The 16,044-nt window shown below is 47.4% G+C and overlaps 1 protein-coding gene across 1 annotated transcript in view; it reads left to right on the forward strand.

Moving 5' to 3' along the window:
- Positions 1-7,131, forward strand: part of LOC120864744 — a 44,786-nt gene extending 37,655 nt beyond the window's left edge. The window contains exon 3 of the mRNA XM_040241822.1: positions 6,408-7,131. The gene's annotated coding sequence lies outside the window, so the exon portion shown is untranslated. The remainder of the gene's footprint in view (positions 1-6,407) is intronic.
- The last annotated feature ends 8,913 nt before the right edge of the window (positions 7,132-16,044 follow it).

A 16,044-nucleotide genomic window follows, 5' to 3' on the forward strand; every position in this document is an offset into this window, starting at 1 on the left:
TCCATGGAGTTGCAGAGTGGGACATGACTGAGCGCACAAAAGCAGCAACACATACCGTGGGAATGGCAGGTGGAAAAGAACCTGCTGATCTGACCATTCAGGCAAAAGCAGCAGTTTTACTTTAAAGAAGAGATCATTGCTCTGCATGTTTCTTTCTCATGGCCCACAGCCCTCCCACATTCCCCAGGACAAGGATGTTACTCCGTACACCCAGTCCGTTTCTGTCACCGGAGAGACACAGAGTCAGGAGATTCCCCCCAGATGGTCTTTCTTTGGCTCGGGAAAGGAGAGTTAGGCACCGGGGTGGGATTTGGGGAGGGAGGCACACACCCCTGAATAGCCCAGCTGAAGAGTCCCTGCCCCTCTCTGGGGCCATCCTGGTCAGGACACTGGACTAGCAGAACCTCCCTTTCCGGGTTGACCCTGGCACAAAGAGCCAATGCCATCTGTCCTCCTTTATACTGGCTTCCAGTTATACCTCAGTAAGCTGCAATTCAGTCGCTATTACCGAATACCAAAGTATTCTACTGGGTGTGGTAGAGACACAGATGATTCAGCCACAGACCTGCCCTCCAGAAACGTACAGTTTAATCAAGGGGAGAGGAGACAGAGGTTGTTCTTGGTCATTAAAAGCTCCTGCCTCGTCCCTTGTTTCCTCCCTTCACATCCCTGGTTTAGGTCTAACTGCTCCTTCTCCCTTAGTCACCACTGTTGGAGGCTGGGGCCTCTCACTCATTCAGTAGGATCCTGAGGTCACGGAGATGAGTAAATCAAGATGTTTGTGGTCTGATAGGGAGCTCGTCCTGCCCCACAGTTGAAGCCAGGCCATCCCTGAACAGATACCCTGAAGCTGCTACCCCTGTTGCTGGGGCCAAGACCATCAGCTCTGGGCTGGAGAAACCTAAATCCCCTTGCTGGCTGGGTTCCACACTGATAGATGGTGCCTGGGATCCCCACCTTTTCATCAGCCTGTCCCAGGCCAGCTAAACCACAGGCCTCTGGGGGTTGCAGCTGTTGCATGCATGGTAATCCACAGGAAGATAAGAGGGGGCTCTGGTGACTGCTGGTGCCCTGACAGCTCTCCAGCTCCCTGAAGACCCCACTCCTCTGGAGTTCTGCTGGCCTTTTCCCTCGGGGGCCCTGGGAACTAGCTTGCTTCCTCCTTAACCCCCCCATGCTATTTGTAAGAGAGTCACCTAAAAGTGAGCAGGGGCCCAGAAATCAGAACTGGGTTTAGATCTTGCTCTGCCACTCCCTGTCAGTGCAACTAGGGCAAGGCACCTAACCTTTCTCAGCCTCAGTTTCCTCATCTGTAGAATGGGAATAACAACCTTGCTTATTACTTCATATTGTTGTTCAGAGACACAGAGGATACAGACAGAATTCTTGTCCTTAAACTGCCCTAAGCCTAAGGGGGTAGTTGGACAAGCACACACAGAGTAATGTGTACCACACCAGAGACATGTTTGGGACGCAGTAGCGAGCAGAGTAAAGGTAAACTACTTCTAACAAGGGTGAACTGCAGAGCTTCACGCCAGCGCCATGTGCAGAGCATGGTGGAAGCACCTCTCCAGGGCTTTGGCTGATAGTGTTTCTTGAATACCTGACACTGTGTTAAGTATTTACTCATGTTTTATTTTTTAATTCACAACAAACCAGTGAGGTGTTATCACCCCATTTTACAGATGAACAAACTGAGGCTCCAAAAGGAGCATACATTAACCTGGCATAGGATTTATTGAGCACCTGCTGCTGCTGCTGCTGCTGCTGCTAAGTCACTTCAGTCATGTCCGACTCTGTGTGACCCCATAGACAGCAGCCCACCAGGCTCCCCTCTCTCTGGGATTCTCCAGGCAAGAACACTGGAGTGGGTTGCCATTTCCTTCTCCAATGCACAAAAGTGAAAAGTGAAAGTAAAGTCGCTCAGTCGTGTCCAACTCTTAGTGACCCCATGGACTGCAGCCTACCAGGCTCCTCCGTCCATAGGATTTTCCAGGCAAGAGTACTGGAGTGGGGTGCCGTTGCCTTCACTGATTGAGCACCTACTACATGCTAAATTTTACAGATATAACAGTAAACAAGAGAGACCCAAGTCCCTCCCTCCTAGAGCTTACATTCCGCAGGTGAAGTCACTTGCTCAAGATGAGGCTGAAATGTGCCAGCGCGCAGATTCAAACCCAGCTCTGAGGACCTCCTGGGCTTGTGCTTTTCCCACTCACTCCAGAACTCACTGTCTCTGAGGATATTCCTTTCATGGGAGGCACAAACTGTCCCTGCCAGCTCCTCTGAAGAATTCAGGGATTTGGGAGCAAGGCTGAATCAGGAGTAAGAGAGGAGCTCCTATTTTTGCAGAACCCTCTCTTTCCCAAGCACTCCCCAGCAGTTCTGCCCCAAAGAAAGACGGCCCACCTGACCCCTCAGGTATTTTCCCCAGGGAGGGGTGGACAGAAGATCTTCCCGAAGGGGATTTCAAGGGAGGGGTGGTGCTGTCTGTGCTCAGGTCAGAGAGAGACACCCCCTTCCTGGCTCTGGTGGGGAATCCCTTTGGATTTCACTTGGCCTGTGGGAGGGGCCTGTTATTTTCCTACTCCTCAGGTCCTCTAGGGAGGAAGTCAGGCCTGGGCTATGTCAGAGGATTAGATCAGGCTCTGGGGCTCTTGGGTGCAGGCCTCAGTCCTGCCCCTTCCTCTGCCCTCAGCCTCAGGTTGCCTCTTGATGCCATGAGATCTGTGGCACCCCCACTGGGCAGTGACATTTTCTCTTAATCCAAAGAAACAATGAGAAATTTGCAAGCCTCTTCCACTAAAGAAAAAAGATACATATAGGATTACTCATTATAATATTTACTCATAGTAGCAGTCACCTGGAGAAGGCAATGGCACCCCACTCCAGTACTCTTGCCTGGAAAATCCCATGGACGGAGGAGCCTGGTAGGCTGCAGTCCGTGGGGTCGCTAAGAGTTGGACACGACTGAGCGACTTCACTTTCACTTTTCACTTTCCTGCACTGGAGAAGGAAATGGCAACCCACTCCAGTGTTCTTGCCTGGAGAATCCCAGGAACGGGGGAGCCTGGTGGGCTGCCGTCTATGGGGTCGCACAGAGTCAGACACGACTGAAGCGACTTAGCTGCAGCAGCAGCAGCAGCAGTCACCTGGAAACAATCTAAATGGCCAGTGTTTTGGAATTAGATAAAATATGATACAAGTATGCATTCAATGAAATACTATGCAGCCATTAAGAATCATATGGAGAAGAAAATTATATGAGTGCTTATAATTTAGTCACAACTCATGACTAAAACAGTGTACACAAAATAGAATATACAACATGATCCCATCTTTTTTTAATTTGTGTATATGTGCATAGAAAAATGTCTAGAAAGAGGCACACCAAATGTGAACAGTAAAAATAAAAAGTGTGAGCAATAACGATCTCTGGGTAGTAGAACTGAAACTTCTGTTTTCAGTATTTCCAAATCTTTCAGTGAAAGAAATGTGTGTATTTTCTAATTATGGAGAGAAGAATCCCCACAATATATATTAGAGAGAGATGAGACTGTCTCTTTTTAGACCTGTACTTAGCTGGTTCCAGTCCCTACCTAGCCTTGGGAGGTTTGACAGCTCAAGAGCAGTGTGGGATTGGGGACAGCTCAATGAGAATGAGCTGCCCTGTATTCAGTTCAGTCGCTCAGTCATGTCTGACTCTTTGCAGCCGCATGGACTGCAGCACGCCGGGCTTCCCTGGGTCTCACCTGTGATGTCATCTGCCAGAAAGGCCTCCTGACTGCACACCCAGGCTGAAGGAGGCCCCCCCACATTCTCTCCCTCTGTCACCCCATTTCATTGTCTCCATTGCACCTAACTATGTCTGCAGTGACCTGCTGCTCATCTGTTCTGGGTGGTTATTCATCATCTCCACCAGAAGGCAGGCTTTGTGAGAGCAGGACCCCTGCCATCTTGCTCCTCTGACTTCCCATCAGAAGAGACCTGAGCAAAATCTTGGTTTATAAGAAGCAGACCAGGCTGTTCAGCAGCCCTCTAAAGTTGTGGGCATTGATCCTAAGGCTCTAGGTGACTTGGAGAAAATGGGATTAACATCTTGGGAGTCTAGAGACAAGCTGATTACTCTCTCTGGGGACCAGAACTGGTTGAAGCTCAGCAACATGGAGAACCTGGTCCAGCTTGGTAACAGCAGCTGCCAAATTGTTACGTGTGTTGTGGAAGTGCCAGCTTTGTGCTTTACAGCTTATAAATGAGTGAAGTGAAGCTAGAAGCAGTTTATCTGATCATCCCTTACCTCTTCGCTTCCAGAGCTCCTGAGGCTGCCCTATCTGTCCTCTAGCTCACGACTTGGGGTCCTCTCTTTCGAACCTGTTCCAGTCAGGTTCTCTCCCAACCATTCCGCTGACTCTGCCCTTGACCGAAATCGCCTGTGCTTCCCAGACACTAAATCCAGTTATTAATTCTCTGTCCTCATATGACTTGACCTATCACAGTGAATTGCTCCATCTCCTCGAAACCCTTTCTCCTGTTTTCCTTCCTATTATACTTGCTACTCCTTCTTAGTTTCCTTTGCTGAGCAATTGAATGGAGCTTAGCCTTCATGAGGGCTTCCCTGTGGCTCAGCTGGTAAAGAATCCACCTGCAATGCGGGAAACGTGGGTCTGATCCTTGGGTTGAGACGATCCCCCTGGAGGAGGGCGTGGCAACCCACACCAGTATTCTTGTCTGGAGAATCCCCATGCACAGAGGAGCCTGGCGGGCTACAGTCCATGGGGTCACAAAGAGCCGGACCAACTGAGCAACTACGTATACACACAGTCTTCATGAACTGAAGGCAGCTTGTATATTGACAGTTACCCCCCTTGGTGACCTCCTCCTACACCATGGCTTCATAAGACCTACATGCTGAGCATTTGCAAATCTTCACTTCCAGTCCGGATCTCTCTCCCCTGAACTCCAGACACATATATCCACCTGCTTACTCACCTCTCCACTTGAGTGTCTAAAAATCCTCTCATGCTTAACAAAACTGAGTTCCTTATCTCCCTGCCAGACATGCTCCATCATCAGGCTTCTGCATGCAGATAATGACTATTCCTTCTTCTCATTTGCTCAAGCCAAAATCTCAGAGTCCTCTTTGATTCCTTTATTTCATATTTCTCTTCTAAATCCATCAACATATCCTGTTGGCTCTACTTTCTAGTATCTGACTAGATGTCAATACCTGTTCCCCGCCCCATGCTACCTCTTCAGTCCAAGCCACCATTGCCTTTTCCAGGATTTCTGCAGTATCCTCCCAATTGGTTTGACCTGTGCTCCCCAGGTTACTCTCAACACAACATCCAGAGTGACCTTGTTAAAGTGTGAGACACATCGTGTCCCTTCTCTGTGTAAAACTTCCCAGCGGCCCCCATTTTGAGTCAGAGCTCAAGGTCAATGCTTGATGAACTTCAGTGCTCTGCACACCCTGGAGCCTCTCACTGCCTCTCTGCTCCCCTCCCTTACTTCCTCGTCACTCACTCTTCCGGGGCCACACTCCCCTCCTCTCTGATCTTTACCATCTCAGACAGGCTCTTCCCTTCAGGCCTTTTCACATGCTGTTGACCCGCCCTGGGAAGCTTATTCCCCTCTTATTCTCAGGGTGCATGTCCTCATTTTCTCAGGTCTTTGTTCACAAGTCATCTCAGATGTCTGGGCTTCCCTGGCTGCAATATTTACAGGTTTAGCACTCCTTTCCACCTTCTGCTCCAACATTTCCTTCTACCATCTTTTGCTTTGTTTTTCCTCCAGAGCAGGTAACTTTTCTGATTACTGTTTAATTAATGTATTTGGTTGGTTGGTCTTCAAGTCCCACAGGGGCAGGGTTTTCATCTGTTTTGTCTCGTGCTGTATTTCTAGAGCCCAAGGAGAGTGCCTGGCATGTGGTAGGTGCTCAGTAAATACTTGATGAATGGATATATGAATAAAAATGTATGATGGGGACTTCTCTAGTGGTCCAGTGGTCAAGACTCCACACTTCCACTGCAGGGGGCATGGGTTTATTCCCACGTCAGGGAACTTAGATCCCATATACCACATGACATGCCTACCTCCACCCACCCCCCGCAAAAAAAAAGTATGACAAAACCACTTACTGTTTATATAAGGCCTTGAGACGAGGGGAAAGACGTTTCTGCCAGCAAAAGAGTGTCAATGAGCCGAATGAGAGAGAACTGCCCTGGGCAGGAGCATACCCCTGTGTGGCTGTCAGGGGCCTGTTTCTGCCTTGGGCCAGCATGCAGCCAACTCATACCTGAGTTCCCAGAGATGAGCACTCATCACTCAACTTCCTTTCAGGTTCACTTTGCCCCAAGGCTCCCCCTTAGCACTCTCCCTTAATCACTTACTTTCCTTTTTACCTACAGGTGCCAGTTTGCAGCCTGCTGAAGGAAAACAACATCAAGGTAAAAGAACAATAAGACTTTGTGTCTAGTTTAAAACTTCTCAACTTAAAAGGCCTTGAAATGTGTTCAATGAAGACCCAGAGGGCTGAAAGTGTTGGCAGCCAAATAAAATGAAGGTGCGGGAACTCGTGTTGACTTCTTGGTTAAAGTGAGAGCTGGGGACAGTGAGGAACAGCTAAGTATTGAGGTCAGCAGAGGTGGCTCTCCAGTCTTCAGACCCAGGAAGACAGTGCTTCCCTTGGGAAAACCTGGCAGCCTCCCCGACGACAGCCAGTCACGGGCCCACCGCCTGGTCCTCCTCCCCTGCTTTCCTCCCTCCAGGCCTCTCCTCTTCTTTGGTCTCTCTGGAGGTTCTACCCTGCCTGCTGAAGTCAGAGCAGGCCTTGGCAGAGTGTTTTTGTCTTTTTTTCAAAGCAAGAATGGTTTGGTTCTAAATCTAGAGGAATATATAGGATGCTTCCAGCATAGAGGGGTCTCTGTTTCTGTGTTAAATCACAGTCCAGATTTTAAAAAAGTGAAAATATTCAGTAAATAATGAATGTGGGGGGAGTGTGCAATGATGTGTACTGCTGATGTGATTGGAAAAGGGGCCACTTTTAAAAATGTATCTAGCTTTTGTCCAAGCAGTTCTACCATCTGGAATTTATCCTCTGGAAATAAACACATTTTTGCAAAGGTGGATGAATAAAGATATTTATAACTGCATTGTTTATAACTGGAAAAAAAGGAAACATTGGAAAGCCCAACAAAAAGGAGTTGGTTGTTTAAAATCTGGCATATCTACACAAAGACCTGTCATGCATGCAGCAGCATGACCTAGGGGTGTATATATATTAATAAGAACAATGTTTGCGTATACTGCTAGGTTTAAAAAAAAAAGTGTATGGTCAGGCCACTCAGAAGAGCTCTTCTCTTTTTTGTTTTGTTTTGTCTTTTAACTATAATTTTATTTATTTAGTTTTGGCTTTGCTAGCTCTTCACTGCCGCTCAGGCTTTTCTCTAGTTGCAGAGAGTGGGGTCTCTTCTCCATTTGTGACACGAGGGCTTCTCACTGCGGTGACTTCTCTTGGGGAACACAAGTCCTGGGGCACACAGCTTCAGTAGCCGCGGCACATGGGCTCGGTAGTTGCAGCTCCCCGGCTCTACAGCACAGGCTCGGTAGTTGTGGCACGCAGGCTTAGTAGCTCATCGGCATCTGGGATCTTCCCGGATCAGACATTGACCCCGTGTCTCCTGCATTGGCAGGTGGATTTTTCACCACTGAGCCACCAGGGAAGCCCAGAATGGCTGGATCAGTGCCTACTTCTACACCCTATTCACATGACTGACCTTCCTATATATGCTTGCCACAGGTACCAACTAGAGATTGTTTTTGTCCAAGAGGCAGTGAAGGGCGTGCCCCTCTGCTAGTTTCCCTGGTAACCGATGAGCCGACCTGCCATCTATTCCCCCTGTAACAGGCAGTCTTCCCTCCTCAGGAGCGAAGGCTGCCTCCTTGTCCTGCTCACCATCACATGGTGAGGCGTTGCTCCAGGACTTTGCTTTACACTTGTAAGATGAATCCTCCTATCCATTATATCACTGATGTCTCTGTCACTGACTCCAGGCTCTTTTTTCAGTCTTGCAACTGGGCAAGTACAGGCCTTATAGGCCTGTGAAATGCAGCCCAACAGAGAGAAAAAGAAAAATGGAAAAATCTTAACAAAACATGCAAGGAAAGTAGCTTTGTACTCACCCTAGTGGGTTTAAATCGAGATCAGTCTCTTAACCCACATGAGAACTCAGGCAAGTAATGTGATCTCCTAAGCCTCTGTCTCCTACCTGTAAAATGGGCACAGTAAGGCCTGCCTCGCAGAGTTGTGAGGATTTAGTGGGATTAACACCTCTAAAGGCCCAGCTCAGAGTCCAGCGTGGTGAGTGCTGGTGGTATTCAGATGAGACATGAACCAGTAGTACCTTTCCTGAGGAAGCCTGGAAACATTCTGCAAATTCATAGACAAATATTGATTTTATTTGGCTGGTTAGAATTATAGAGGATTTTCAACATTTTAAAATTTTTCTGCAAGGAATACATGTTACTTATGTTGACTGAAAAAAAAATGCAGCCTAAATGAGAATTGTGTTTTATTCCATGAATTTTATGAGGACTTCAAGCCTGGGAATCAGCCTTTCAGATAGCTCTGAGGGACTGTTCTCAAAGAGGTAAGGTAAGGGAGGAGCCAGGATACAAAGGAGTTTTGCCAAAAAGAGCAAGTAATAAGAACATTCAAAAATTACTGTTAATTAAAGAAAACCAGACACCTCAAGTTAATGGATTTAGTGCTTTTCTGTGTAAGGGAAGATGCAGGAGTCTGGGCTCATTGAAATCCTTCATTTGATATGGACCTTAGCTGTCTAAGGCCAGTATTCTGGCCAGTATCTCAGGCTCACTGTTGGGAGTGGTGGTAATGACTGACTGCTTGATGGTTGTAGCATCCTTTGTTTGCTGATATAGCAGGCAATATTTTTCATCCACACTTATATAATGATGATGTAATTTTTAAAAAGGAAGTAACAGTTGAAAAGGTTTAAAAGAGAAAACAAACTTCAGGCAGGCCAACTCAGCGGTCTCCAAGGCAAAGCTCCTGAGGATTGAGGTAGAAGGTAGTGGAGAGGGGTAACAGGCTGCAGGTGAAGGAAAAGGATGGTTAGGCTTGAGGGCTGGTGCCCACTTAGATGTATCTCAGAGGTGAGGCTCCAGACCTCACAAGCACGTTCCCCACTTTGCCACCCTCCACCACCACCACGCAGGGAGCCTCTGGTCGGAGATATGGTGACCCGTCAGATGATAATGGGTGTATATAGTCACCGCTGGCTGCTGAGGCAAGCTGACTCGTGCATCTGCAGGGAGGGATCTGTGGCTCCAGCCATGGGCTCAGCTCTTGGCCCACCCTCAGAATCCACGCTCCAGGGCAGGGTCTCCCAAGCAAACACCACCTGCTGGGAAAGGGACCTGGTGATGACTGCCCAAGGCTGCTCTGCCATCCCCACCCCTACTCCCACCCACCAGCTGCTGGCCAGTGATATCAGGAGACTTCTTCCACATGAATGAGCTACGTGCTGCCCACGCCAGTTTATTGAGCATTCTTAGGGCATGGCTTGCCCACCTGGGTGGATTTTCCAAATAATTAAATTTAATCCCATCATACTGCAATTTGTTTATTGGATTCATTTTTAATAAATTTTTATTTTATCAAATTTGTCAAAATAATGCACACATATGGTGTAAAGAAAATAGAGGCTTATAATATTAATAAAAATCCTCTCTTGATGTTTTCCTGCCCCAGTCTATTCAGAGGATAGAGTTAACCTTTTATTATTTTCTGTTTCTATTTATGATGTTATTTCTTGATTTACCAGTTTTAGACCTCTGTGGACTTCTTGTGGTAGCTGAGAATTGAGCTCACCTACAAAACCACCTCCAGTTCTTCTTCTTCCATCCTTCCAGTAAGACTAACAAGATTTTTGGTTAACTCAATACATAGTGAATGTAGACATTCTTTACTGCTGTGCTAAGTCATGTGTGATGTATCTGCCCTTCAGTTCTGGGGGCGGGGAGGGGAATTAATTCTTTGATAATTTTCTCCCCTCTGTTTTACCTGTTGAACCTACTGGATTAATCATCTAATTTTCTTATGTTTTCTTTTTTATTTCCCCTCCATTTGCCTTTTGGAAATACTTTCTTGATTTTTAAAATTTTTGGCCGTTATATTTTTAATATACAAGTACTCATTCTTGTTTCTGATTGCTTCTTTTTCATAATATTACAGTCTTGTTTTATGGATACACTATCTCCCATTTATTTCTCTGAAGGTATTACTTATTTTTCATTTGTCTGTTGGTTTTGTTTTTAATATTTTTCTATTCTCTAAATTGTCTTTGTTTCCAACTGGCTTCTTTTTGTCTTCTCTCTCTCTCTTCCACATTGGAAGTTTTCCTCAAATATCAGAAATATCTATTGAAATTTATGAGTGAAGCAATAAAGAGCTGAATTAAACTGTATTTGGGGAAAACTTGACTGGGGCATCACTCTAGGCAGCAAGCCAGTCCTTTCATTAACAAGCCTCTAAACGTCAGACTCGTTTCTCTAGAGCTGGCTTTCTCCACCTTGGCATGTTGACACTCGGGGCCAAATAATTCTTTATTGTAGGATGTTTAGTAGTATCACTGAACTCTGCTCACCAGGTGCCATTAGTAACCCCCCTCCCAGAATTGAGATAACCAAAAATATCAATAAACCTCACCAAATGTTCTCTGGGGAGCAAAATTACCTCCTTAAGAACCATTGCTCTAAGGCTACACAGCCTCTCAAGAGAAGTATTCTAACTCCTGTTCCAATTACTGTTACTGCCTAACAAACCACACCAATACTTAGTAGCATAAACAACAACCACTTTGTTGTGCTGCAAGTCAGGAATTAGGAAAACGCATGGCTCTTCTCTGCTCGACAGTGTCTGAGATGAGATGGCTGAAAGTTGGAGCCAGCTGCGGCTGAAGGATCCACTTCCACGATGGTTCTTCACTTGGCAGGGAAAGCTGGAAGACTGGGTGCAACAGGACTGGAGACCAGGCAGACGACACATGGCCTCCCCGGGGCAACAGCCTGGTAGTTGGACCTCTTGTACTGTAGCTCAGGATTCTAGTGTGAATGTTGCTGCCAGCAATATGGAAGCTGCAGGGCCTTTTATGACCTGGCTTTGGAAGTCACATCACATCCCTTCCCCTGTAATACAAGCCCACCCAGATTAAGGAAAGGAGAAGAGTCCTCCCTCTCAAAAACTTTTGTAGCCATGTTTTAAATTCACTATACTTTGTTACAGGACGATACACGCCTGGGCAAGGTGGGGTCTGCAGACTTGCTGTCGTTCCTCCATTTACATCCTTGTGTTCATCTGCCCTCTCTTCTGCCAGGGTCTCTCCCACTTAGTGTCTTCAGTCTCCTGCTGTGTTGGACAGAGTATGACGTGGGATCTGAGAGGATTCCAAACAATGGCCCTGGTTCCTTTCCCTACCCTCTTTGTACTTGACCCCCACCACCATAATACCTGGGCTCCCCAAGGTCTGAGCTCCCCCACGGTTCCGAGACCGGAGTGGCTTGCCTCATGTCAGTCTCCCCCTCTGGGAGCCCTTAAGAAACTAACTTTTTCCATATCAGCCCTCCCTCATTCTTCCATCTGCTTTCCAGTTTCCCAGAGTTTGCTGAGATCTCTCATCCACTCATGTCTCTTTTCCATTCTGTTTGCTCTTGAGCGTATATGCCATTTTACTTCTTGTTTGGCATTTTTAGTGACACTTCAGGAGAGAAAGGAGGTAGAGACATGTGAATAAGCAGATATGTTTAAGGGTAGCTTGTTACACTTCTTTTGAATGGATGTGTGTATGTGTGTTCAGTTGTGTCCAGCTCTTTGCAACCCTCTGCGAGGCTCCTCTGTCCATGGGGTTTCCCAGGCAAGAATACTGGAGTGGGTTGCCATGTCCTTCTCCAGGGGACCTTCCCGACCCAGGGATTGAACCTGGGTCTGTTAGATCTCCTTCACTGGCAGGTAGGTTCTTTACCACTGTGCCACCTGGGACTCCCCTTGAGTGGATATATGGTATCTCTAAATTGTGTTATGATCTTCCCTTCCCTGTTGGAGCTCTGTTAAGTAGTACAGTGACCACATTTAATGTGTTATTGACAATTTGGAATCTTCTTTACGAACACACGTTTGCTTCGGAATTATTAAACTGAGTAAAGCTATCTGTCCCCTTTCACGCTGAGGATGCAGATCACTGTGCCAAAATTCCTTAAACCTTACTTCACGGACATCTCTGCCTCTGACTGCCTCTTTTCCCATTTATATGTGGTGAGGGGGCCATATTACAGCACATTAACTTCTAAGTTACTCCTTTTAAATGGCTACTACGCTAGATGGCCATGCAGGATATGGACTTCCCTGGTGGGTCAACAGAAAAGTATCTGCCTGCCAAGGCAGGGGATGCGAATTCGATCCTTAGATCGGGAATATTCCCTGGAGGAAGGCATGGTAACCCACTCCAGTATTCTTGCCTGAAAAATCCCATGGGCAGAGGAGCCTGGCGGGCTGCAGTCCACGGGGTCACAAAGAACTGGACATGACTGAAATAAATGAGGACGCACACATGCAGGGTATCCCCCACCAGCCTGCCCCTACACATTTTCTACCCTTTCCCACACCTCCCAGGATTTGACCTTTGTGGACTGCACCAACCAGCCTCCATGCCCTTGTGCTTCCAGTTGGGTTTGGCCAGATGAAGGCCCCTGCAGGAGATAAGAGAGTAATGCTGGGGTGTATTAGGGTACTTTATCCACCCCTCCCCGCCGCCAGCTCCCTCCCTTGCCAGGCCTCAGATCAAGTCTGTGTTCTTCTCCTTAAAGCCACTGCATCTCCCCGAAGCCCTTCCCTAGTCTCAAGAGTCCTAGGAACAGTCCCACCTCCTCCTCCCTCCAGGCCATGGTAACAGCTCCCCTTTGTCACTAGCTCCAAGGTGTTTCTCCTTCCCTCGATGCTGCTCACCCCCTTAGAAACGGTCCTTCCTTAAGCTCTGCTCCTTACCTGTACAGTGTGTGTGTGTTTCCTACCAGGACCCTGCCCAGACAGAAACTTCTGATTTGCTTCTAAAACAAGAATGGTCCCTGCCTGAGCCCTGAAGCATCCGCTTTGAAATGTTCTGTGTGAGCTCCCTGACATCTCTGGGTTACTCAGGGGCTTTTGAAAATTCACTTCCTAGTTGTTAAGCAGAATAGATAGCAGAGCGTACGGGATTAGTGATGTCTTCATATGGGGAAATGTTACTGGAGTGTTTTGAAAAGGAAAATAAGCATGTAAATAGAAGGAAACCAGGAGAGAGAGTTTTTGGTGACTTTCAGAAATTATATGACAGACTGGAAAATATCAGGGGTTTTAGAAAAGGATTAAATCCCTTCCTGCATAACAGATCCTTGCTGGGTCTTAAGGTAAAGTGGGTATTTGGGGGACATCCAGAGCACTTCTGAGTGGGATTCCCCCAGTGTGACATTAGAAGTCCCTCAGTTCAGACCTGCCAGGCCTCTGTGCTTCCGGGTCAGTAGCTTCTCTGATGCTTCTGCTCTGGGAAGTGTCGTGCTTGTCTGTCCACTAGAGCCCAGTGAGGCTCATGGCCCTGCAGCAGCTCAAGGCTCACACCCCACAGCAGCCGAGCTCTCCTGTGGCACCTCTGAGCTCAGCCCTCACGACTCACCTTCTGGAATGCTCTCTGGATTCTCTTACCTCCTCACCTGCTGTCCAGTCAACCCTTGGTGAATTTATGCACCCCTTTCAAGCAAGAACTCTTCCTGGCCACCCATTTGCTAAAGCAGAAAAAGGAAATGTATCATAAAAACTTCTCAAAGATGATGACAGGAAGGGGTAGTGTCACTCTGGCTAGCCAAGGTTGCCACTGTGGCAGTTCACACACAGGCAGTGAGGTAGCACATGGGGGCTGATGTCCCAGCCAGGGGCAGCACAGGCACAGCCCTCAAGGCCCAACCCCACCTACCTACACCAGCAGACTCCTGGACCCTCAGCCCTCCTGGGCAGGAGGCAAAGGCCTGGAGGCATTACCCTCTTTCATAGGAAGGAGCCCAAAGCCGGGAGAATTGAGAGTTGCAGCTTCAGTAGAGAGACGTGCTTATACCCTGGCTTCCTTATTCATGATTCTCTTACCTCTAAAGACTTTTTTTTTATTAATAAATAAAATGGTTTTATTAATAATTTGAGGAGTGGGGACTGGGCAGATGGAGAAGGGTTTGTTGTTTTCAGTGTGGCTGCCCTCAAGTGATGTAGCCTTTTTCAGTTTACCTTATTCTCTTTCAACCTACACCACTCTGTGTCCTTCAGCCAAGTGAGCCCAGCCAAGGCCCCCAGCGTCCCGCCCAACAGAGTTGCAAGGGGCCCCAGGCCCCATCCTGTTCATTCTTGCTCTGTAAACGTACCGCTGGGAGGCAGATACGTAGGAACATGGCCAGAAAAGCCAGCCCCTGGCTGGAAAGAGGAGGACCCTGCAGGGCTGGGGGAGGTTTCTGGGGCCTCTCTGCACTCCTCCCATAGCCGAAGGTTCAAGGTCCATGCACTTCTGGGAGGGTGGATCGGCCCCAAGCGAGCAGAACACTTATGTAGTCTGTAAGTCCATGTCCTGTCTTGTCCTTTCCAAACTGCCCATAGTTTGCTTCCGTTCAGTTCAGTTGTTCAGTCATGTCCAACTCTTTGTGACCCCTTGGACTGCAGCACACCAGACTTACCTGTCCATCACCAACTCCTGGAACTTACTCAAACTCATGTCCATTGAGTCAGTGATGCCATCCAGCCACCTCATCCTCTGTCATCCCCTTCTCCTCCCACCTTCGTACTTTCCCAGCATCAGGGTCTTTTCCAATGAGTCAGTTCTTCTCATCAGGTGGAAAAGTATTGGAGTTTCAGCTTCAGCATCAGTCCTTCCAATGAATATTCAGGATTGATTTCCTTTAGGATGAACTGGTTGGATCTCCTTGCAGTCCAAGGGACTCTCAAGAGTCTCCTCCAAAACCACAGTTCAAAAGTATCGATTCTTCGGTGCTCAGCTTTCTTTATAGTACAACTCTCACATCCATACATGACTACTGGAAAAACCATAGCTTTGATTAGACGGCCCTTTGTTGGCCAAGTAATGTCTCTGCTTTTTAATATGCTGTCTAGATTGGTCATAGCATTTCTTCCAAAGAGCAAGCATCTTTTAATTTCAAGGCTGCAGTCACCATCTGCAGTGATTTTGGAGCCCCCAAAACTAAAGCCTCTGTTTCCATTGTTTCCCCATCTATTTGCCATGATGTGATGGGACCAGATGCCATGATCTTCGTTTTCTGAATGTTGAGCTTTAAGCCAACTTTTTCACTCTCATCTTTCACTTTCATCAAGAGGCTCTTTAGTTCTTCCTCGCTTTCTGCCATAAGGGGGGTGTCATCTGCATATCTTGTGCTTCATCTAGCCCAGCTTAGGGTGTGCCAGAATTCAGCCATTGCTTGGGCGACTTCCACTAACCACTTTGAATAGAAGGAAAATTCTGAACCCAGGCACGTGCACCAAGCCTGATGTGGTCCTCAGCAGGATGTTGCAAGTTCCTAATCTGGATCCAGAGGCCAGAGAGTTTGCTCATCCTCTAGAGCCTAGAGTGGGCTGTTACCCACAAACATAGACACCTTGAATGGAACCTACATACCCCACCTTGCCTGAGGAGGGGCCAAGGCCCATTTGATTCCCATCATGCACCACTGCAAACTGACGCAACCAGCTTTCAGCAGACCCTGCCAGGGAAGAAACACATTACAATAGCATACTGCAGTACTTCCTCTGCCCAGGCAGGATGCTTCATCGCATCAACAAAGTTGGACTTCTCACCCCAGCATCTCACTCCACCAAGCTGGAAGTGCCTTTTATCAAGACCATTTACAGCCTCTTAGTAGATCTGCTTCTCCTAAGAAATTAAACCAATGGCTTTCAATCCTGGCTGCACATTACAGTTATCTAGAATATTGAAAGTACTGATG

The sequence above is a fragment of the Oryx dammah genome, unplaced genomic scaffold (genome assembly GCF_014754425.2).
Source record: "Oryx dammah isolate SB20612 unplaced genomic scaffold, SCBI_Odam_1.1 HiC_scaffold_5, whole genome shotgun sequence".
Classification (NCBI taxonomy): domain Eukaryota; kingdom Metazoa; phylum Chordata; class Mammalia; order Artiodactyla; family Bovidae; genus Oryx; species Oryx dammah.